Here is an 18,780-nt window from a genome sequence, read left to right as displayed (position 1 = left end):
CATAGATTTAAGGTGATTGGCAAAAGAACCAAAGGTGACATGAGGAAAAACTTTTTTACACAGCGAGTGGTTAGGATCTGGAATGTACTGCCCAAGGGGGTGGTGGAGGTAGATTCATTCATGGCCTTCAAAAGGGAATTGGATAACTACTTGAAAGGAAAAAATTTGTAGGGTTACGGGGATAGGGCGGGGGAGTGGGACTAGCTGGATTGCTCTTGCATAGAGCCGGTGCGGACTTGATGGGCCGAATGGCCACCTTCCGTGCTGTAACCTTTCTATGATTCTATGAATTGGGGGAGGGCAGAGAACGTGGAGGGTTATGGGGCTGGAGGAGGTTACAGAGATGGGGAGGGGTGAGGCCATGGAGGGATTTGAAAACAAGGATGAGAATTTTAAAATTGAGATATTCCTGGACCGGGAGCCAATGTAGGTCAGCGAGCACAGGGGTGATGGGTGAACGGGACTTGGTGCGAGTTAGGATACGGGCAGCAAGAGTTTTGGATGAGCTTAAGTTTATGGAGGGTGGAAGATGGGAGGCCAGCCAGGAGAGCATTGAAATAGTTGAGTCTGGAGGTAACAAAAGCATGGATGGGAGTTTCAGCAGCAGATGGGCTGAGGCAGGGGCGGAGACGGGCGATGTTACAGAGGTGGAAGTAGGCGGTCTTGGTGATGGAGCGGATATGTGGTCGGAAGCTCAGATCAGGGTTAAGTCGGATGGCAAGGTTGCAAACAGTCCTGTTCAGCCTGAGACAGGGGCCAGGGAGGAGGATGGAAATGGTGGCTAGGGAACGGAGTTTGTGGCGGGGACTGAAGTCAATGACAAATGTGACGCTGCAAGAACATCACTGTTTACATTGCTCCAAGTCCAAAATAAATCCAATAACTCGTACTCTGTTTTCTGCCCTTTAACCAATTTCCCATCAATACTTCCACATTTCCCTTAATACCATCTCAGTTCCTTCATTTTATCGATCAGCATTCTATACAGCACCTTAACAAATACCTTATCAAAATTCATATATATAAATTTAACTCCATTTTCTTTATCAATACACTGTTATTTCCTCAAAAACTCTATTACATTTGTCAGACACAACTTGCCTTTAATAAATCTGTTCTGGCTGTTGTTAATTAGCCCAAGTCTTTCTAAGTAAGTATTAATTTTATCTACAATGTATTCTGGAAATGATAACCCAATACTGGTGTTAGGCTGTCTGGTCGGTAGTTACCTCTTTTATCCCCTTCTCTCTTCCTAAATAGAAGTGTTATGTTAGCAATTTCTAGTCTCCTGACACAAGGTTGTTTGAAAAATTGGGGTCAGAACCTGTACCATTTCTCCTCTGACTTCTCTTAGCATTCTCATAGAATCATAGGAGTTTACAACATGGAAACAGGCCCTTCGGCCCAACATGTCCATGTCGCCCAGTTTATACCACTAAGCTAGTCCCAGTTGCCTGCAATTGGCCCATATCCCTCTATACCCATCTTACCCATGTAACTGTCCAAATGCTTTTTAAAAGACAAAATTGTACCCACCTCTACTACTGCCTCTGGCAGCTCGATCCAGACACTCACCACCCTTTGAGTGAAAAAATTGCCCCTCTGGACCCTTTTGTATCTCTCCCCTCTCACCTTAAATCTATGCCCCCTCGTTATAGACTCCCCTACCTTTGGGAACTGATTTTGACTATCTACCTTATCTATGCCCCTCATTATTTTATAGACTTCTATAAGATCACCCCTAAACCTCCTACTCTCCAGGGAAAAAAGTCTCAGTCTATCCAACCTCTCCCTATAATAGAAGATCACAATTATGGATGAGGAAGGCCATTGGGCCTATGGTTAGATCATCCATCCAGCGCGAGCTCAAAGGACCTCTACATTACAACATCCAATTGGTTTTTAAATGATTTAAAGGTTTTGGCCTCCAGTACTCTATCCCAGAGTTCATTCTTTGTGTGAAGAAGTAGTTCCTAACATGGTCGTAAATTTGACCTTTGTTAACCTGAACCTGTGGCCCTTGGTCCTACATGTCATGATGTTCGGTACTGATGAAAGGTCATTGACTTGAAACCTGAAACGTTAACTCTGTTTCCCTCTCCACAGATGCTGCCTGACCTGCCGAGTGTTTTCTGCTTTTAATTTCGGACTTCCAGCAGTATTTTGCATTTGTTCAGTACCACATCCTTATCCACAGTTGTATCCTTATCTATAGTGATATCCTGTCTAAATGCATCACCTCCTCCTCCTCCTCTAGTATCTTACATTATAACCATCGCACGCTTCTGTGAAAAGATAAATTGAGTTTGCAATCTGTGTCACTCTTGGGTGATTGCGAGTGCTGCTGCTGACGATTCCCGCTGAAGCCAGCAGCTTTCTCAAGCAATGCTTAAAAAAAAAATGCTCCTCCTCAGGGGCGCATTTTCTCTGTGTGCAAATTCCCACCTTGCGGCCCGGGTGCGCGTGCCACGTCAACACAGACACGCGGCTTCTGATTGACAGGCGAGTTCCCCGGGCTGCGCATGCGTGTGAGCCTGAGCGAGGCGGGGGCGCGCCGGTCTGAGTCTGGGCCGAAGCGGGAGCGCGCAGCTGACGTCTGCGGCCCTGAGGGGGGGTTTTTTTTTGTACCAGCGCCTGGGCGTTCCGTCAACCCACCCACCCACCGACCGACCGACCGACAGCTAATCCGGGGCCTGCACGACAACATCATCCGTCGACACAAGGCGCAAAAAGCCTGCCGTTCGGGGCCGGCCTGAGCTCCACCAGCCGCAGTACTCGGGCGGCCGGTTGCTGGGGTAACGCCGAGGCCTGGTCTCTCACTCTGACTGAGCGGCCGGACACCTTGAGCCTCGGATAGGCCCAACGTGCTCTACCGGCAGAGGAGCTACTGGAACGGGGTAAGAGCGAAATATATATAATCCCATTTTTTAAAAACCGCGTATAGTGACAGCGGTCATGTCAATAGCGGTCTCTAATCCTAACCCCTGACCCCTCCCCCGACCTCAACCCCTGACCCCTCCTCCGACCTCAACCCCTCCCCCGACCTCAACCCCTGACCCCTCGCCCGACCTCAACCCCTGACCCCTCCCCAATCTCACCCCTCCCCCAATCTCTCCCCTGACCCCTCCCCCAATCTCTCCCCCGACCCCTCCCCCAATCTCTCCCCCGACCCCTCCCCCAATCTCTCCCCCGACCCCTCCCCCAATCTCTCCCCCGACCCCTCCCCCAATCTCTCCCCCGACCCCTCCCCCAATCTCTCCCCCGACCCCTCCCCCAATCTCTCCCCTGACCCCTCCCCCAATCTCTCCCCTGACCCCTCCCCCAATCTCTCCCCTGACCCCTCCCCCAATCTCTCCCCTGACCCCTCCCCCAATCTCTCCCCTGACCCCTCCCCCAATCTCTCCCCTGACCCCTCCCCCAATCTCTCCCCTGACCCCTCCCCCAATCTCTCCCCTGACCCCTCCCCCAATCTCTCCCCTGACCCCTCCCCCAATCTCTCCCCTGACCCCTCCCACCAATCTCTCCCCTGACCCCTCCCCCAATCTCTCCCCTGACCCCTCCCCCAATCTCTCCCCTGACCCCTCCCCCAATCTCTCCCCTGACCCCTCCCCCAATCTCTCCCCTGACCCCTCCCCCAATCTCTCCCCTGACCCCTCCCCCAATCTCTCCCCTGACCCCTCCCCCAATCTCTCCCCTGACCCCTCCCCCAATCTCTCCCCTGACCCCTCCCCCAATCTCTCCCCTGACCCCTCCCCCAATCTCTCCCCTGACCCCTCCCCCAATCTCTCCCCTGACCCCTCCCCCAATCTCTCCCCTGACCCCTCCCCCAATCTCTCCCCTGACCCCTCCCCCAATCTCTCCCCTGACCCCTCCCCCAATCTCTCCCCTGACCCCTCCCCCAATCTCTCCCCTGACCCCTCCCCCAATCTCTCCCCTGACCCCTCCCCCAATCTCTCCCCTGACCCCTCCCCCAATCTCTCCCCTGACCCCTCCCCCAATCTCTCCCCTGACCCCTCCCCCAATCTCTCCCCTGACCCCTCCCCCAATCTCTCCCCTGACCCCTCCCCCAATCTCTCCCCTGACCCCTCCCCCAATCTCTCCCCTGACCCCTCCCCCAATCTCTCCCCTGACCCCTCCCCCAATCTCTCCCCTGACCCCTCCCCCAATCTCTCCCCTGACCCCTCCCCCAATCTCTCCCCTGACCCCTCCCCCAATCTCTCCCCTGACCCCTCCCCCAATCTCTCCCCTGACCCCTCCCCAATCTCTCCCCTGACCCCTCCCCAATCTCTCCCCTGACCCCTCCCCAATCTCTCCCCTGACCCCTCCCCCAATCTCACCCCTGACCCCTCCCCCAATCTCTGCCCTGACCCCTCCCCCAAACTCTCCCCTGACCCCTCCCCCAAACTCTCCCCTGACCCCTCCCCCAACCTCTCCCCTGACCCCTCCCCCAACCTCTCCCCTGACCCCTCCCCCAACCTCTCCCCTGACCCCTCCCCCAACCTCTCCCCTGACCCCTCCCCCAACCTCTCCCCTGACCCCTCCCCCAACCTCTCCCCTGACCCCTCCCCCAACCTCTCCCCTGACCCCTCCCCCAACCTCTCCCCTGACCCCTCCCCCAACCTCTCCCCTGACCCCTCCCCCAACCTCTCCCCTGACCCCTCCCCCAACCTCTCCCCTGACCCCTCCCCCAACCTCTCCCCTGACCCCTCCCCCAACCTCTCCCCTGACCCCTCCCCCAACCTCTCCCCTGACCCCTCCCCCAACCTCTCCCCTGACCCCTCCCCCAACCTCTCCCCTGACCCCTCCCCCAATCTCTCCCCTGACCCCTCCCCCAATCTCTCCCCTGACCCCTCCCCCAATCTCTCCCCTGACCCCTCCCCCAATCTCTCCCCTGACCCCTCCCCCAATCTCTCCCCTGACCCCTCCCCCAATCTCTCCCCTGACCCCTCCCCCAATCTCTCCCCTGACCCCTCCCCCAATCTCTCCCCTGACCCCTCCCCCAATCTCTCCCCTGACCCCTCCCCCAATCTCTCCCCTGACCCCTCCCCCAATCTCTCCCCTGACCCCTCCCCCAATCTCTCCCCTGACCCCTCCCCCAATCTCTCCCCTGACCCCTCCCCCAATCTCTCCCCTGACCCCTCCCCCAATCTCTCCCCTGACCCCTCCCCCAATCTCTCCCCTGACCCCTCCCCCAATCTCTCCCCTGACCCCTCCCCCAATCTCTCCCCTGACCCCTCCCCCAATCTCTCCCCTGACCCCTCCCCCAATCTCTCCCCTGACCCCTCCCCCAATCTCTCCCCTGACCCCTCCCCCAATCTCTCCCCTGACCCCTCCCCCAATCTCTCCCCTGACCCCTCCCCCAATCTCTCCCCTGACCCCTCCCCCAATCTCTCCCCTGACCCCTCCCCCAATCTCTCCCCTGACCCCTCCCCCAATCTCTCCCCTGACCCCTCCCCCAATCTCTCCCCTGACCCCTCCCCCAATCTCTCCCCTGACCCCTCCCCCAATCTCTCCCCTGACCCCTCCCCCAATCTCTCCCCTGACCCCTCCCCCAATCTCTCCCCTGACCCCTCCCCCAATCTCTCCCCTGACCCCTCCCCCAATCTCTCCCCTGACCCCTCCCCCAATCTCTCCCCTGACCCCTCCCCCAATCTCTCCCCTGACCCCTCCCCCAATCTCTCCCCTGACCCCTCCCCCAATCTCTCCCCTGACCCCTCCCCCAATCTCTCCCCTGACCCCTCCCCCAATCTCTCCCCTGACCCCTCCCCCAATCTCTCCCCTGACCCCTCCCCCAATCTCTCCCCTGACCCCTCCCCCAATCTCTCCCCTGACCCCTCCCCCAATCTCTCCCCTGACCCCTCCCCCAATCTCTCCCCTGACCCCTCCCCCAATCTCTCCCCTGACCCCTCCCCCAATCTCTCCCCTGACCCCTCCCCCAATCTCTCCCCTGACCCCTCCCCCAATCTCTCCCCTGACCCCTCCCCCAATCTCTCCCCTGACCCCTCCCCCAATCTCTCCCCTGACCCCTCCCCCAATCTCTCCCCTGACCCCTCCCCCAATCTCTCCCCTGACCCCTCCCCCAATCTCTCCCCTGACCCCTCCCCCAATCTCTCCCCTGACCCCTCCCCCAATCTCTCCCCTGACCCCTCCCCCAATCTCTCCCCTGACCCCTCCCCCAATCTCTCCCCTGACCCCTCCCCCAATCTCTCCCCTGACCCCTCCCCCAATCTCTCCCCTGACCCCTCCCCCAATCTCTCCCCTGACCCCTCCCCCAATCTCTCCCCTGACCCCTCCCCCAATCTCACCCCTGACCCCAATCTCACCCCTGACCCCTCCCCCATCTCACCCCTGACCCCTCCCACTTGACAGTCGTGGTTTCTAATGCTGACACCCCAACCCTAACAGCCTTGTCAATAATGGTTTCTAACCCTAACACCCTACTCCCTTAACCCAAGGGTTGCCAACTCTGGTTGGACATATTCTGGAGGTTTCATCACATGACCTGCCCAGCCAAACAGCCTTTTTCCCATCGCTAATATTTTTATAACTAATAAATGAAGAAAATTGTTAAAAATACAATTTTTATGAAGACTTGTGCTCCTCTAAAAATGCTTATGGGAAATGTGTAAAACACCTGGCAGATGTGGGAGGGTTGGCAGGCCTAGTCACAAATAGAAGATTGCATTTAGGCTGAGCACTGTTGCAGGAACCCAAAACACTGCTCCACTGTTTTGCTATTTCACTTGATGGTTTTGTCTGTGTTCTATATTTATTGCTTCTGCTTAACTGCCAAGTTTTCCAGTTTTTTTGCAAGAGTGTCTCACTTTATGTTCACCCAGCTATTGCCTTCTGCATAACATTTGCTACAGGACCCTCAAGAAAATATTGTAACATGAAGCAGATGATCCCAAAGGCACCCTACTTGAAATATTTGAATGTGAACACAGAATCAGTGTGATTGCCAAATCAGGCTGTTACACTCGGGTGTGTATTTTGCTGAAATGTAATGAAATTATGGTTCTGTTAATCAGACTCTTGTGAGCCCCTCCGACAGCTCATCTGGTTAAATGCATTGTCTAATGTTTAACTCAGCCCCACTGACTTGGAAGGTCCCAGGTTTGATCCCTGCTCTTAACTGAGTTAGCTGATCTCAAGTGTAGTGTCCCTGTTAATGCTGCAGCTGAGATCAGCTAACTCGACGTGAATCAGCAATCAAACCAATTCTGCATGGCTCAGTTTCAAAGTAGGCAATGAATGAATCTCAGTCAGAGTGGTGCAATGGGCACAATTATTGGCTTCAGCATACCATCGCAGAAAATTGGAAATCAACTCTCTTTTTCACTTCTGAAGGCCATCTGTTGAATCTTGCTGGAAAATGTGTACTTGTGGATGTTGGGTAAGAAGAGGATAGGATCCAGCTTGACTGTGATGTCCTCATACAGTCTTGGGCTGCCATTGCTCACTGTCTAAGGTCATGCATGAATAATGACCACTTAGGCAAGGCACTGAAGGTACCATGGGAACTGTACTCAAGCATACTCAGTGTCTCCAGAAGAAGAGGGGAGAATAACAGGCCACATAAAAGGTTACTGCACAAGGTAAGAGCTCGTGGTGTTGGGGGTAATATATTAGCATGGATAGAGGATTGGCACACTAACAGAAAACAGAGAGTCGGGATAAAGGGGTCATTTTCAGGATGGCAATCTGTACCTAGTGGGGTGCCGCAGGGATCAGTGCTGGGGCCTCAACTATTTTCAATCTATATCAATGACTTGGATGAAGGAAGCGAGTGTACTGTGGCCAAATTTGCTGCTGATACAAAGATAGGTGGAAAAGTAAGTTGTGAGGAGAATACAAAGTGTCTGCAAAGGGATATAGATAGGTTAAGCGAGTGTGCAAAAATTTGGCATTTGGAGTATAATGTGGGAAAATGTAAAGTCATCCACTTTGGTAGAAAGAATAAAAAAGCAAAATATTATATAAATGGAGAAAGACTACAGAATGCTGCGGTACAGAGGGATTTGGGTGTCCTAGTACATGAAACACAAAAAGTTAGTATACAGGTGCAGCAGGTAATTGGGAAGGCAAATGGAATATTGGCCTTTATTTCAAGGGGGATAGAGTATAAAAGCAGGGAACTTGCTACAACTGTACAGGGTGCTGGTGAGACCACGCCTAGAGTACTGCTTACAGTTTTGGTCCCCTTATTTAACGAAGGATATACTTGCATTGGAGGCGGTTCAGAGAAGGTTCACTAGGTTGATTCCAAGTATGGAAGGGTTCTCTTATGAGGAAAGATTGAGCAGGTTGGGCCTATACTCACTGGAGTTTAGAAGAATGAGAGGAGATCTTATTGAAACATATAAGATTCTGAGGGGGCTTGACAGTGTAAATGCTGAGAGGATGTTTCCTCTCATAAGGGAATCTAGAACTAGGGGCATAGTCTCAGAATAAGTGATTGCCCGTTTAAGATGGAGATGAGGAGAAATTTCTTCTCTGAGTGTTGTGAACCTCTAGAATTCTTTGCCCCAAAGAGTGGTAGAGGCTGAGTCATTGAATATATTCAAGGCTGAGTTAGACAAATTTTTGATCAACAACGGAGTCAAAGGATATGGGGAACAGGCGGGAAAGTGGAGTTGAGGCAAGAATCAGATCAGCCATGATCTCATTGAATGGCAGAGCAGGCTCGAAGGGCCAAATGGCCTACTCCTGCTCCTATCTCTTATGTTCTTAAAATAAAACCAGACTCTTGATCATTTAACTATAGATTCTCCAAGAATTGTCATTGGATGTGATGGTTAACAAATTCACTTTGGAAAAGTTGCATAAACTTGGGTTGTATTGCCTTGAATTTAGAAGGCTGAGGGATGATATAATTGAGGTATTTAAAACAATAAAAGGATTCGATAGGGTAGATACAGAGAAGCTATTTCCTCTGTTGGGAGAATCCTGAACAAGGGGGCACAATCTTAAAATTAGAGCTAGGTCATTCTGAAGTAAAATCAGGAAGCACTTTTTCACACGAGTGGAAATATGGAATTCTCCCCCAAAAGGTTGTGGATGGTGGGTCAATTAAAATTTTCAAGACTGAGATCGACAGATTTTTATTAAGTAAGGGATATGGAGCAAAGGCAGGTAAATGGAGTTGAGGTACAGATCAGCCATGATCTAATTAACTGGCAGAACAGGCCTCGAGAGGCTGAATGGCCTTCTGTTCCTATGCATGTTACTGAAAGAAAGAAAGACTTGCATTCTGCTTTGAGTTAATGAATCCTGAAGATTTCAGGCAAGTCTTTCAACCTCTTGTTTTCAGTGCGCCTTCGAGGCTGCTGGTCTTAATGAGTCCTGGCAGTTTTACATTTTGGCCTGTAGCTGGCTGCACAAGAGAACCTAGCACTTATATTGCATAATAAATGTCTTTAATTGCTTACATGGAGTTTTGTGGGCGACATATAAACAAAACCATTACCAGCAACTGATTGCTGCAGTCAAAATTAAATTATCCAATAATGTGAATAAAGTGGGAATTTCATGCTAAGAAAAATTTGAATTATCAATTGGTTTGGATTAAGCCACTATGAATTAAGAGGAGTAGACTGTCAACAGACAATCAAACTGTGTGTCACCGAATAAATCTCTCCCCTAACCCGAGTCTCAATCTCTGGCAATCGTATCACAGTGAAAGCTAACACGAATGGCAGTAACTAATTTATTACAATGTGCAAATAATAATATGAAATAACTGCCCTTTGGAAAAACGGACTACATAATGCCCTGAAGATGTGGCCTATGAGCTCCTTTTACACAGTCCACATAGCCCTGTTGGTTTTTTTTGGCAAATTTGTGTGCAGTGTGGACTTCGACTTGTGCTCACCTCAGCTCTTTAGAAGTTCTGAGGTTGGAGAACAGGAAAAGGATATTGGTGGGTTTAAACTAATGAGCAAGCAGCCTTTTTGCACTGATCATCCTCCAGGCCCAGGAAGTTGATGAGCTGAAGCCTCCAAGATCCTCTGCCAGTCGATCATGCCAAGCAGGTTTCAAGAGAGGAAGAAACACCAGTGACAACTTACTGCAACTATCAGAGCACATCCTCACTGTTCACACTGGTGATCTTCCTGGATGTGGAAAGGGTTTTCGACAAAGTTTGACACAATGGTCTGTGTAAGTCATCTCCCAGATTGGCATCTTCAGTGAGCTGACTATGGATATTGAATTTCCTGGCAGAGCGCATGATTGGTGTCAGGTTGGGCAAAGCAGTTTCCACATGGAATGGCTGGAATTGCCCAGGGTTCAGTTCTCAGCCCAGTTCTGTCCCTCATTTATGTCATTGACATTCCAACATCTGGACAAAGGATTGGTGTTTGCAGTTTTCAGATAACGTTGCCATTTGAATATCCTCCATGGACTGAGAACTTGCTTCAGAGATGGTTGAATGGTCTGGAAGCATGGGCCTGCTGAACCCCAGAAAATCTCAGTACATATTATTCTCCAAAATAAAAAAGCACAAGGAACAGGGTGTAAGGCTGGTTAGACTTTGTGTTTTACTGTTAGCTAAACAGTTAAATAGCCTTAAAGCTTAAAAAAAAAACAGTTTTAAATAACTGTTAGCTAACATGACAGGACAGCTGGGGTCTGTCGCCTGCACGTCCTGTGCCATTTGGGAACTCCAGAACACCGTGTGTGTCCTGGAAAAAACCACATGTGCAGGAAGTGCCGCCAACTGCTCGAGCTCAGAGTATTGGAGCTTGAGAGGAGGCTGGCGTCACTACAGTGCATACCGGAAGCTGAGAATTTTGTGGATAGCACGTTTCAGGAGGTGGTCACTCCACAGCTGCGGAGAGGTTCAGGAGGAGAGGGTGGCAGTGACCACCAGGCAGACTAGGAGAAACAGGCAGGCAGTGCAGGAGTCCTCTCGGAGTGTGGTACTCACAAACCGTTATCAGTGTTGACTACCAGTGAGGGTGATGACACCTCAGGGGAGTGCAGTCAGAAGCAAATCCACGGCACCGTGGGAGACTCAACTGCACAGGGGGGGCACAAGAAAGTGTAGAAATTGAGTTGTTTTAGGGGATTCAATAGACAGGCGTTTCTGCAACCTCAGATGTGAGTCCTGAATGGTGTGTTGCCTCTCTAGTGCCAGAGTAAAGTTTATCACTGAGAGGGGAGCAGCCAGAAGTCGTGGTTCATGTGGGAACCAATGACATAGGAAGGAGAAGGGTTGAGGTTCTGCAGTCAGAGTTTAAGGAGCTAGGGAGGAAGTTAAAAATCTCTGGATTACTCCCAGTGCCACGCGCTAATGAGTATAGGAATAGTAAGATAAGACAGGTTAATGCGTGGTTGGAGAATTGGTGCAGGAGGGAGGGCTTCAGATTCCTGGGGCATTGGGACCAGTTCTGGGGCAGGAGGGACCTCTACATGCCAGATGGGTTGCCCCTCAACCAACCTGGGACCAATGTCCTCGCAGGGAGGTTAATTAGTGTTGTGGGGAAGGGTTGTAACTAATTTAGCAGGGGGATGGACACCGAAAATGAAACATTAGAAAGGAGAAACAAGGTGCACCGAGAGCTGGGAGAGACAAGTAGCACTCGAGTAAATAGGACAGATCAAACAGGGGGCAAATGCGAGGCAGTCCAAGATGAGTGCAGGTGCGTAAATGCATGTAGCGTGGTTAATAAGGGTGATGAGCTGCAGGCACAAATCGCCACATGGGACTAAGATATAGTGGCAATAACAGAGACTTGCTCAAAGAAGGAGAAGATCGTGTACTTAATATTCCTGCTACAAGGTATTCAGGAAAGATAGGGAAGGAAAGAAAGGAGTTACATGGGTAAGATGGGTATAGAGGGATATGGGCCAAGTGCAGGCAATTGGGACTAGCTTAGTGGTATAAACTGGGCGACATGGACATGTTGGGCCGAAGGGCCTGTTTCCATGTTGTAAACTTCTATGATTCTATGATTCTAATTGGGGGTGGGGTGGGGTAGCATTATTGATCAAAGAAACTATTAAAGCACTGGAAAGGGATGATGTAGTTGAGGGGTCAAAGACAGAATCTATTTGGTTAGAATTAAGGAACAATAAAGGAGCTATTACGCTACAGGGTGTATACTATAGGCCACCAAATAATGGGATGGAGATAAAGGAGCAAATTTGCAGGCAATTTACAGAAAGATGCAAGAACTTGTGATAAAGGGGGACTTCAATTATCCCAGTATAGACTGGGATATTAACAGTGTAAAGGGCAAAGAGGGGGAGGAATTCCTGAAATGTATAGAAGAGAACTTTTTTGATCAGTGTGTTTCCAGTCCAACGAGGAAGGAAGCAATGCTGGATCTAGTTCTAGGGAATGAATTGGGGCAAGTGGAACATGTTTCAGTGGGGTAGCATTTGGGGAACAGTGATCACAATATCATCAGGTTTAGAATAGTTATGGAAAAGGACAAGGAACAATCGAGCACAAAAATACTTAATTGGAGGGGGGCTAGTTTCATTGAATTAAAAAGGGATCCTGCCTTGGTAGATTGGAATCAAAAATTCGTAGGCAAAACAGTAATTAGACAATGGGATGTCTTCACGGAGGAGATGGTTCGGGTACAGAGTAGACACATTCCCACAAGGGGGGAAAGGAAGGACTTCCAAAGCCAGAGCTCCCTGGATGACTAAAGATATAGAGATTAAAATGAAACAGAAAAAGGAGGCTCATGACAAATGTACATTTCATTGTACAGTAGAGAACCAAGGTAAATACAGAAAGTAAAGAGATCTAAAAAAAGGGAATAAGAGGGGCAAATAGAGAGTATAAGAATAGATTAGCGGCTAACATAAACGGGAACCCAAAAGTCTTTCATAAACATAAAAATAGTAAAATGGTAGTCAAAGGAAGCATGGGACCGATTTGGGTCAAAAAAGATCTTCTGGTGCAGGCAGAGGGCATGGCTGAGGCACTAAATGAATACTTCACATCCGTCTTCACTAGAGAAGAAGATGCTGCCAATGGAGTAGTAAAGGAACGGGTAGTAGCGATATTGGATAGGATAAAAATAGATAAAGAGGAGGTACTTAAAAGATTGGGAGTACTCAAAGTAGAAAAGTCACCCGGTCCAGATGGCATGCATCCTCGGTTACTGACGAAAGTAAGGATACAAATTACCACAATCTTCTAATCCTCCTTAGATATGGGGGTGGATTGCAAATGTCACATCCCTGTTCAAAAAAGGGGAGAGGGATAAACCCGGCAATTACAGGCCAGTCATCCTAGCATCGGTGGTGGGGAAACTTTTAGAGACAATAATCCCGGACAAAATTAATTAGCACTTCAAAAGTATGGGCTAATAAATGAAAATCAGCACAGATTTCTTGAAGGAAAATTGTATTTGACTAATTTGATTGAGTTCTTTGATGAAGTAATGGAGAGGGTTGATGAGGGTAGTGCGATTGATGTGTATATAGACTTTCAAAACGCATTTGATAGAGTACCATATACTAGACTTGTAAGCAAAATTAAAGCCCATGGGATAAAGGGACAGTGGCAGAGTGGATACGAAATTGGCTAAGGGACAGAAAGCAGAGAGTAGTGGTGAAAGGTTGTTTTACAGACTGGAGGGAAGTATACAGTGTGTTCCCCAGGGGTCGGTGTTAGGACCATTGCTCTTTTTGATATATATTAATGACCTGGACTTGGGTATACAGGATATAATTTCAAAGTTTGTAAATGACGTGAAACTCGGAAATGTAGTAAACAATGTGGAGGATAGTAACAGATTTCAGGAGGACGTTGACTGATGAAATGGGCAGATACATGGCAGATGAAATTTATCAGTGTGAAGTGATGCATTTTGGTAGGAAGAACGAGGAGAGGTAATATAAACTAAATGGTACAATTTTAAAGGGGGTACAGGAACAAAGTGACCTCGGGGTGTATGTACACAAATCTTTGAAGGTGGCAGGACAAGTTGAGAAGGTCGTTAAAAAAGCATGTGGTTTCCTGGGCTTTATTAATAGAAGCATAGAGGACAAAAGCAAGGAAGTAATGCTAAATCTTCATAAAACACTGGTTAGGCCTCTGCTGGAGTATTGTGTTCAATTCTGGGCACCACACTAGGACAGTCAGGCCCTTACAGTCAGAAATGGGGGAAATTATAATGGGGAACAAAGAATGGCAGAACAATTAAACACATACTTTGGTTCTGTCTTCACAAAGGAGGACACAAATAACCTCCCAGAAATGTTAGGGAACCAAGGGTCTAGTGAGAGGGAGGAACTGAAGGAAATCAGTATTAGTAAAAAAAATAGTGCCAGGGAAATTAATGGGGCTAAAGGCTGACAAATCCCCTAGGCCTGATAATCTACATCCCAGAGTACTAAAGGAAGTGGCCCTGGAAATAGTGGATGCATTGGTGGTCATCTTCCAAAATTCTATAGACTCTGGAACAGTTCCTACAGATTGGAGGGTGGCAAATGTAACCCCACTATTTAAAAAAGGAGGGAGAGAAAAAACAGGGAATTACAGACCAGTTAGCCTAACATCAGTAGTGGGGAAAATGCTAGAGTCTATTATAAAAGATGTGATAACAGAACACTTAGAAGGCATTGACGGGATTGGACAAAGTCAGCATGGGTTTATGAAAGGGAAATCATGCTTAACAAATCTACTTCAGTTTTTTGAGGAGGTAACTAGTAGAAAAAAGAACCAGTGGATGTGGTGTATTTGGATTTTCAGAAGGCTTTTGATAAGTTCCCGCACAAGAAGTTAGTGTGCAAAATTAAAGCACATGGGATTTGGGGGAGTATACAGGCATGGATTGAGAATTGGTTGACAGACAGGAAACAGAGTAGGAATAAACGGGTCTTTTGCCGGGTGGCAGGCAGTGACTAGTGGGGTACCGCAGGGATCAGTGCTTGGGCCCCAGCTATTCACAATATATATCAATGATTTGGATGAGGGAACGGAATGTAACATTTCCAAGTTTGCAGACGACACAAAGCTGGGGTGGAATGTGAGTTGTGAGGAGGATGTAAAGAGGCTCCAATGTGATTTATACAAGTTGGGTGAGTGGGCAAGAACATGGCAGATGCAGTATAACGTGGATAAATGTGAGGTTATCCACTTTGGTTGTAAAAACAGAAAGACATTATTATCTGAATGCAGATAGATTGGGAAAAGAGGAGGTGCAACGAGACCTGGGTGTCCTTGTACACCAGTCGCTGAAAGCGAGCATTCAGGTGCAGCAAGCAGTTAGGAAGACGAATGGTATGTTGGCGTTCATTGCAAGAGGATTTGAGTACAGGAACAGGGATGTCTTACTGCAGTTGTACACATGTGAGACCACATCTGGAATATTGTGTGCAGTTTTGGTCTCCTTATGTGAGGAAGGATGTCCTTGCCATAGAGGGAGTGCAACGAAGATTTACCAGACTGATTCCTGGGATGGCAGGACTGGCGTATGAGGAGAGATTGGGTCGACTAGGCCTATATCCACTGGAGTTTAGAAGAATGAGAGGTGATCTCATCAAAACATAAAATTATAACAGGACTAGATGCAGGGAGGATGTTCCCGATGGTTGGGGAGTCCAGAACCAGGGGTCACAGTCTCAGGATACAGGGTATGCCATTTAGAACCGAGATGAGGAGAAATTTCTACACTCAGAGGGTGGTGAACCTGTGGAATTCTCTACCACAGAAGGCAGTGGAGGCCTTGTCATTAGATGTATTCAAGAAGGAGGTAGATATACTTTTTAATGCTAAAGGGTTCAAGGAATATGGGGAAAAATCAGGAACAGGGTACTGAGTGAGACGATCAGCCATGATCATTTTGAATGGCGGAGCAGGCCCGAAGGCCGAATGGCCTACTCTTGCTCCTATTTTCGATGTTTCTATGGATGCCAAGGCCTTAGAGAGGGTGCAGAAGGGATTTACTGGAATGGTACCAGGGATGAGGGACTTCAGTTTTGTGGAAAGACTGGAGAAGCTGGGGTTGTTATAGGATAGGATAAACTATCACTTGGAAAGTCATGGTTTAATCAGGGATAGCCAGCATGGATTTGTTCAGGGAAGGTCATGCCTTACAAATCTGATTAAATTCTTTGAGGAAGTGACAAGGAGGATTGATGAGGGTAATGCAGTGGATGTTGTCTACATGGATTTTAGTAGGGCATTTGACAAGGTCCCACATGGCAGACTGGTCAGAAAGGTAAAAGCCCATGGGATACAGGGAAATGTGGCGAATTGGATCCAAAATTGGCTCAGTAACAAGAAACAAAGGGTAAAAGTTGATGGATGCCTGCGAATCGAAATCCATTTCCAGTGGTGTGCCACAGGGCTCAGAGTTGGGCCCCTTGCTGTTTGTGGTTTATATTAATGATTTGGACTTGAATGTAGAGGGCATGATTGGCAAATTTGCAGATGACACAAAAATTGGCAGTGTAGTTGATAGTGAAGAGGATAGATGTAGACTCCAAGAACATATCAATGGGTTGGTGGAATGGGCGGAAAAGTGGCAAATGGAGTTCAGCCCAGAGAAGTGTGAGGTAATGCACTTAGGGAGGGCAAACAGTAAAAGGGAATACACAGTAGACGGGAATATATTGAGAGGGGTAGAGGAAGTGAGAGACCTTGGTGTGCATGTGCACAGGTCCCTGAAGGTGGCAGTACAGGGAGATAAGGTTGTGAAGACGGCATAGGGAATGCTCTTCGTTATTACCCGAGGTATAGAATACAAAAGCAGGGATGTAATGATGGAACTGTATAAAACGCTGGTAAGGCCACAGCTGGAGTATTGTGCGCAGTTCTGGTCACCACATTACAGGAAGGATGTAATTGCTCTGGAGAGAGAGGAGAGCAATTACATCCTTCCTGTAATGTGGTGACCAGAACTGCGCACAATACTCCAGCTGTGGCCTTACCAGCGTTTTATACAGTTCCATCATTACATCCCTGCTTTTGTGACCATCGCCAAATCCCCCACCATCAACATCCTGGGGGTCACCATTGACCAGAAACTTAACTGGACCAGCCATATAAATACTGTGGCTGCAAGAGCAGGTCAGAGGTTGGGTATTCTGCGGCAAGTGACTCATCTCCTGACTCCCCAAAGCCTTTCCACCGTCTACAAGGCACAAGTCAGGAGTGTGATGGAATACTCTCCACTTGCCTGGATGAGTGCAGCTCCAACAACACTCAAGAAGCTCGACACAATCCAGGACAAAGCAGCCCGCTTGATTGGCACCCCATCCACCACCCTAAACATTCACTTCTTTCACCACCGTCGCACCGTGGCTGCACCTGCAGCAACTCGCCAAGACTTCTTCGACAGCACCTCCGAAACCCGCGACCTCTACCACCTAGAAGGACAAGGCAGCAGGCACATGGGAACAGCACCACCTGTACGTTCCCCTCCAAGTCACACACCATCCCGACTTGGAAATATATCGCCGTTCCTTCATCGTCGCTGGGTCAAAATCCTCGAACTCCCTACCTAACAGCACTGCGGGAGAACCTTCACCAAACGGACTGCAGCGGTTCAAGAAGGCGGCTCACCACCACCTTCTGAAGGGCAATTAGGGATGGGCAATAAATGCTGGCCTTGCCAGTGACTCCCACATCCCATGAACGAATAAAAAAAGATGGAGTAGACAGGAAGTACCTGTTTACCCTAGAGGAGAGCTCAAGAACTAGAGGACATAGATTTAAGCTGATTGGCAGAAGGATTAGAGGGGACATGAGGAAAAACTTTTTTACCCAGAGGATGGTGGGTGTATGGAATTCACTGCCCGAATTGATGGTAGAGGCAGGGACCCTCAACTCTTTTAAAAAGTACCTTGGACCTGAACCTGCACCTAAAATGCTGTAAGTTGCAGGGCTACGGACCGGGTGCTGGAAGGTGGGATTAGAATGGGCACCTGGTTGTTCTTTGAGCTGGCGTGGACACAATGGGCCGAATGGCCCCCTTCTGTGCTGTATCTTTTCATGGTTCTATGTTCTCCTTAGAGCAGAAAAGTTAAGAGGAGATTTGATAGAGGTGTTGACAGGGTAAATAAAGAGAGACTATTTCCAGTGGTAGAAGGGTCAGTAACCAGAAGACACAGATTTAAGATGATTGGCAAAAGAACCAGAAGCGACATGAGGAAACGTTTTTTTACACAGCAAGTTGTTATGATCTGGAATGCACTGCCTGAAAGGGTGATGGAAGCAGATTCAATAATAACTTTCAAAAGAGAATTGGATAAATACTTGAAGGGAAAAAATTACAGGGCTATGGGGAAAGAGCAGGGGAAAGGGAGTAATTGGATAGCTCTTTCAAAGAGCCGGCACAGGTACGATGGGCCGAATGGCCTCCTTCTAAGCTGTAACATACTATGACACTATTGTTAAAACCAATCAAGACCAGCAAAGAGTTGAAATTGTTGGGCATAATCTTCCAGAAGAATATGTCTTGGACACGTCACATTGATGACGTTGATCACACTGGGCCAATTGTAAATCCTCTGTGGAAAGAAACGGGGATTTAGCCCAAGAAGTTTCTTCAGACTATACAAAGCCAACATCCATCCAATCCTGGAATGTGGTCATCCAGTCTGGTGCACTATAAGTCAGCTACAGATCAAGAGGCTACATAGAATCTAAAACGGAGTAACATGAGGCAGCATATTGGCTCCTATGTTTTGTCTGCTAAAACTATCCACAACATTTCCAGACCCCCGGCAGTGGAAGAAAGACTTCTGAGACTCCAACAAAGGCTCCCTGTACAAAGCAAGGACTATTTCATCACTGTTAATGCTAAT

The 18,780-nt window shown here is 48.6% G+C and overlaps 1 protein-coding gene across 3 annotated transcripts in view; it reads left to right on the top strand.

The window, feature by feature from the left end:
* The first annotated feature begins 2,541 nt into the window (after positions 1 to 2,541).
* The window catches only part of sec22a (SEC22 homolog A, vesicle trafficking protein), an 85,888-nt gene continuing 69,649 nt past the window's right edge, over positions 2,542 to 18,780 (top strand). For 2 of the 3 annotated variants that reach the window (XM_067987069.1, XM_067987071.1), the window contains exon 1: positions 2,542 to 2,897. The gene's annotated coding sequence lies outside the window, so the exon portion shown is untranslated. Of the gene's footprint in view, positions 2,898 to 7,421; positions 7,599 to 18,780 lie in introns of those variants that run through there. The other variant, XM_067987070.1, reaches the window with a different exon arrangement.

This window comes from Heptranchias perlo, chromosome 7, assembly GCF_035084215.1.
Source record: "Heptranchias perlo isolate sHepPer1 chromosome 7, sHepPer1.hap1, whole genome shotgun sequence".
In the NCBI taxonomy this organism is placed as follows: domain Eukaryota; kingdom Metazoa; phylum Chordata; class Chondrichthyes; order Hexanchiformes; family Hexanchidae; genus Heptranchias; species Heptranchias perlo.
Note: the sequence above shows the minus strand (reverse complement) of the source record. Positions and strands in the feature narration are given on the sequence as shown.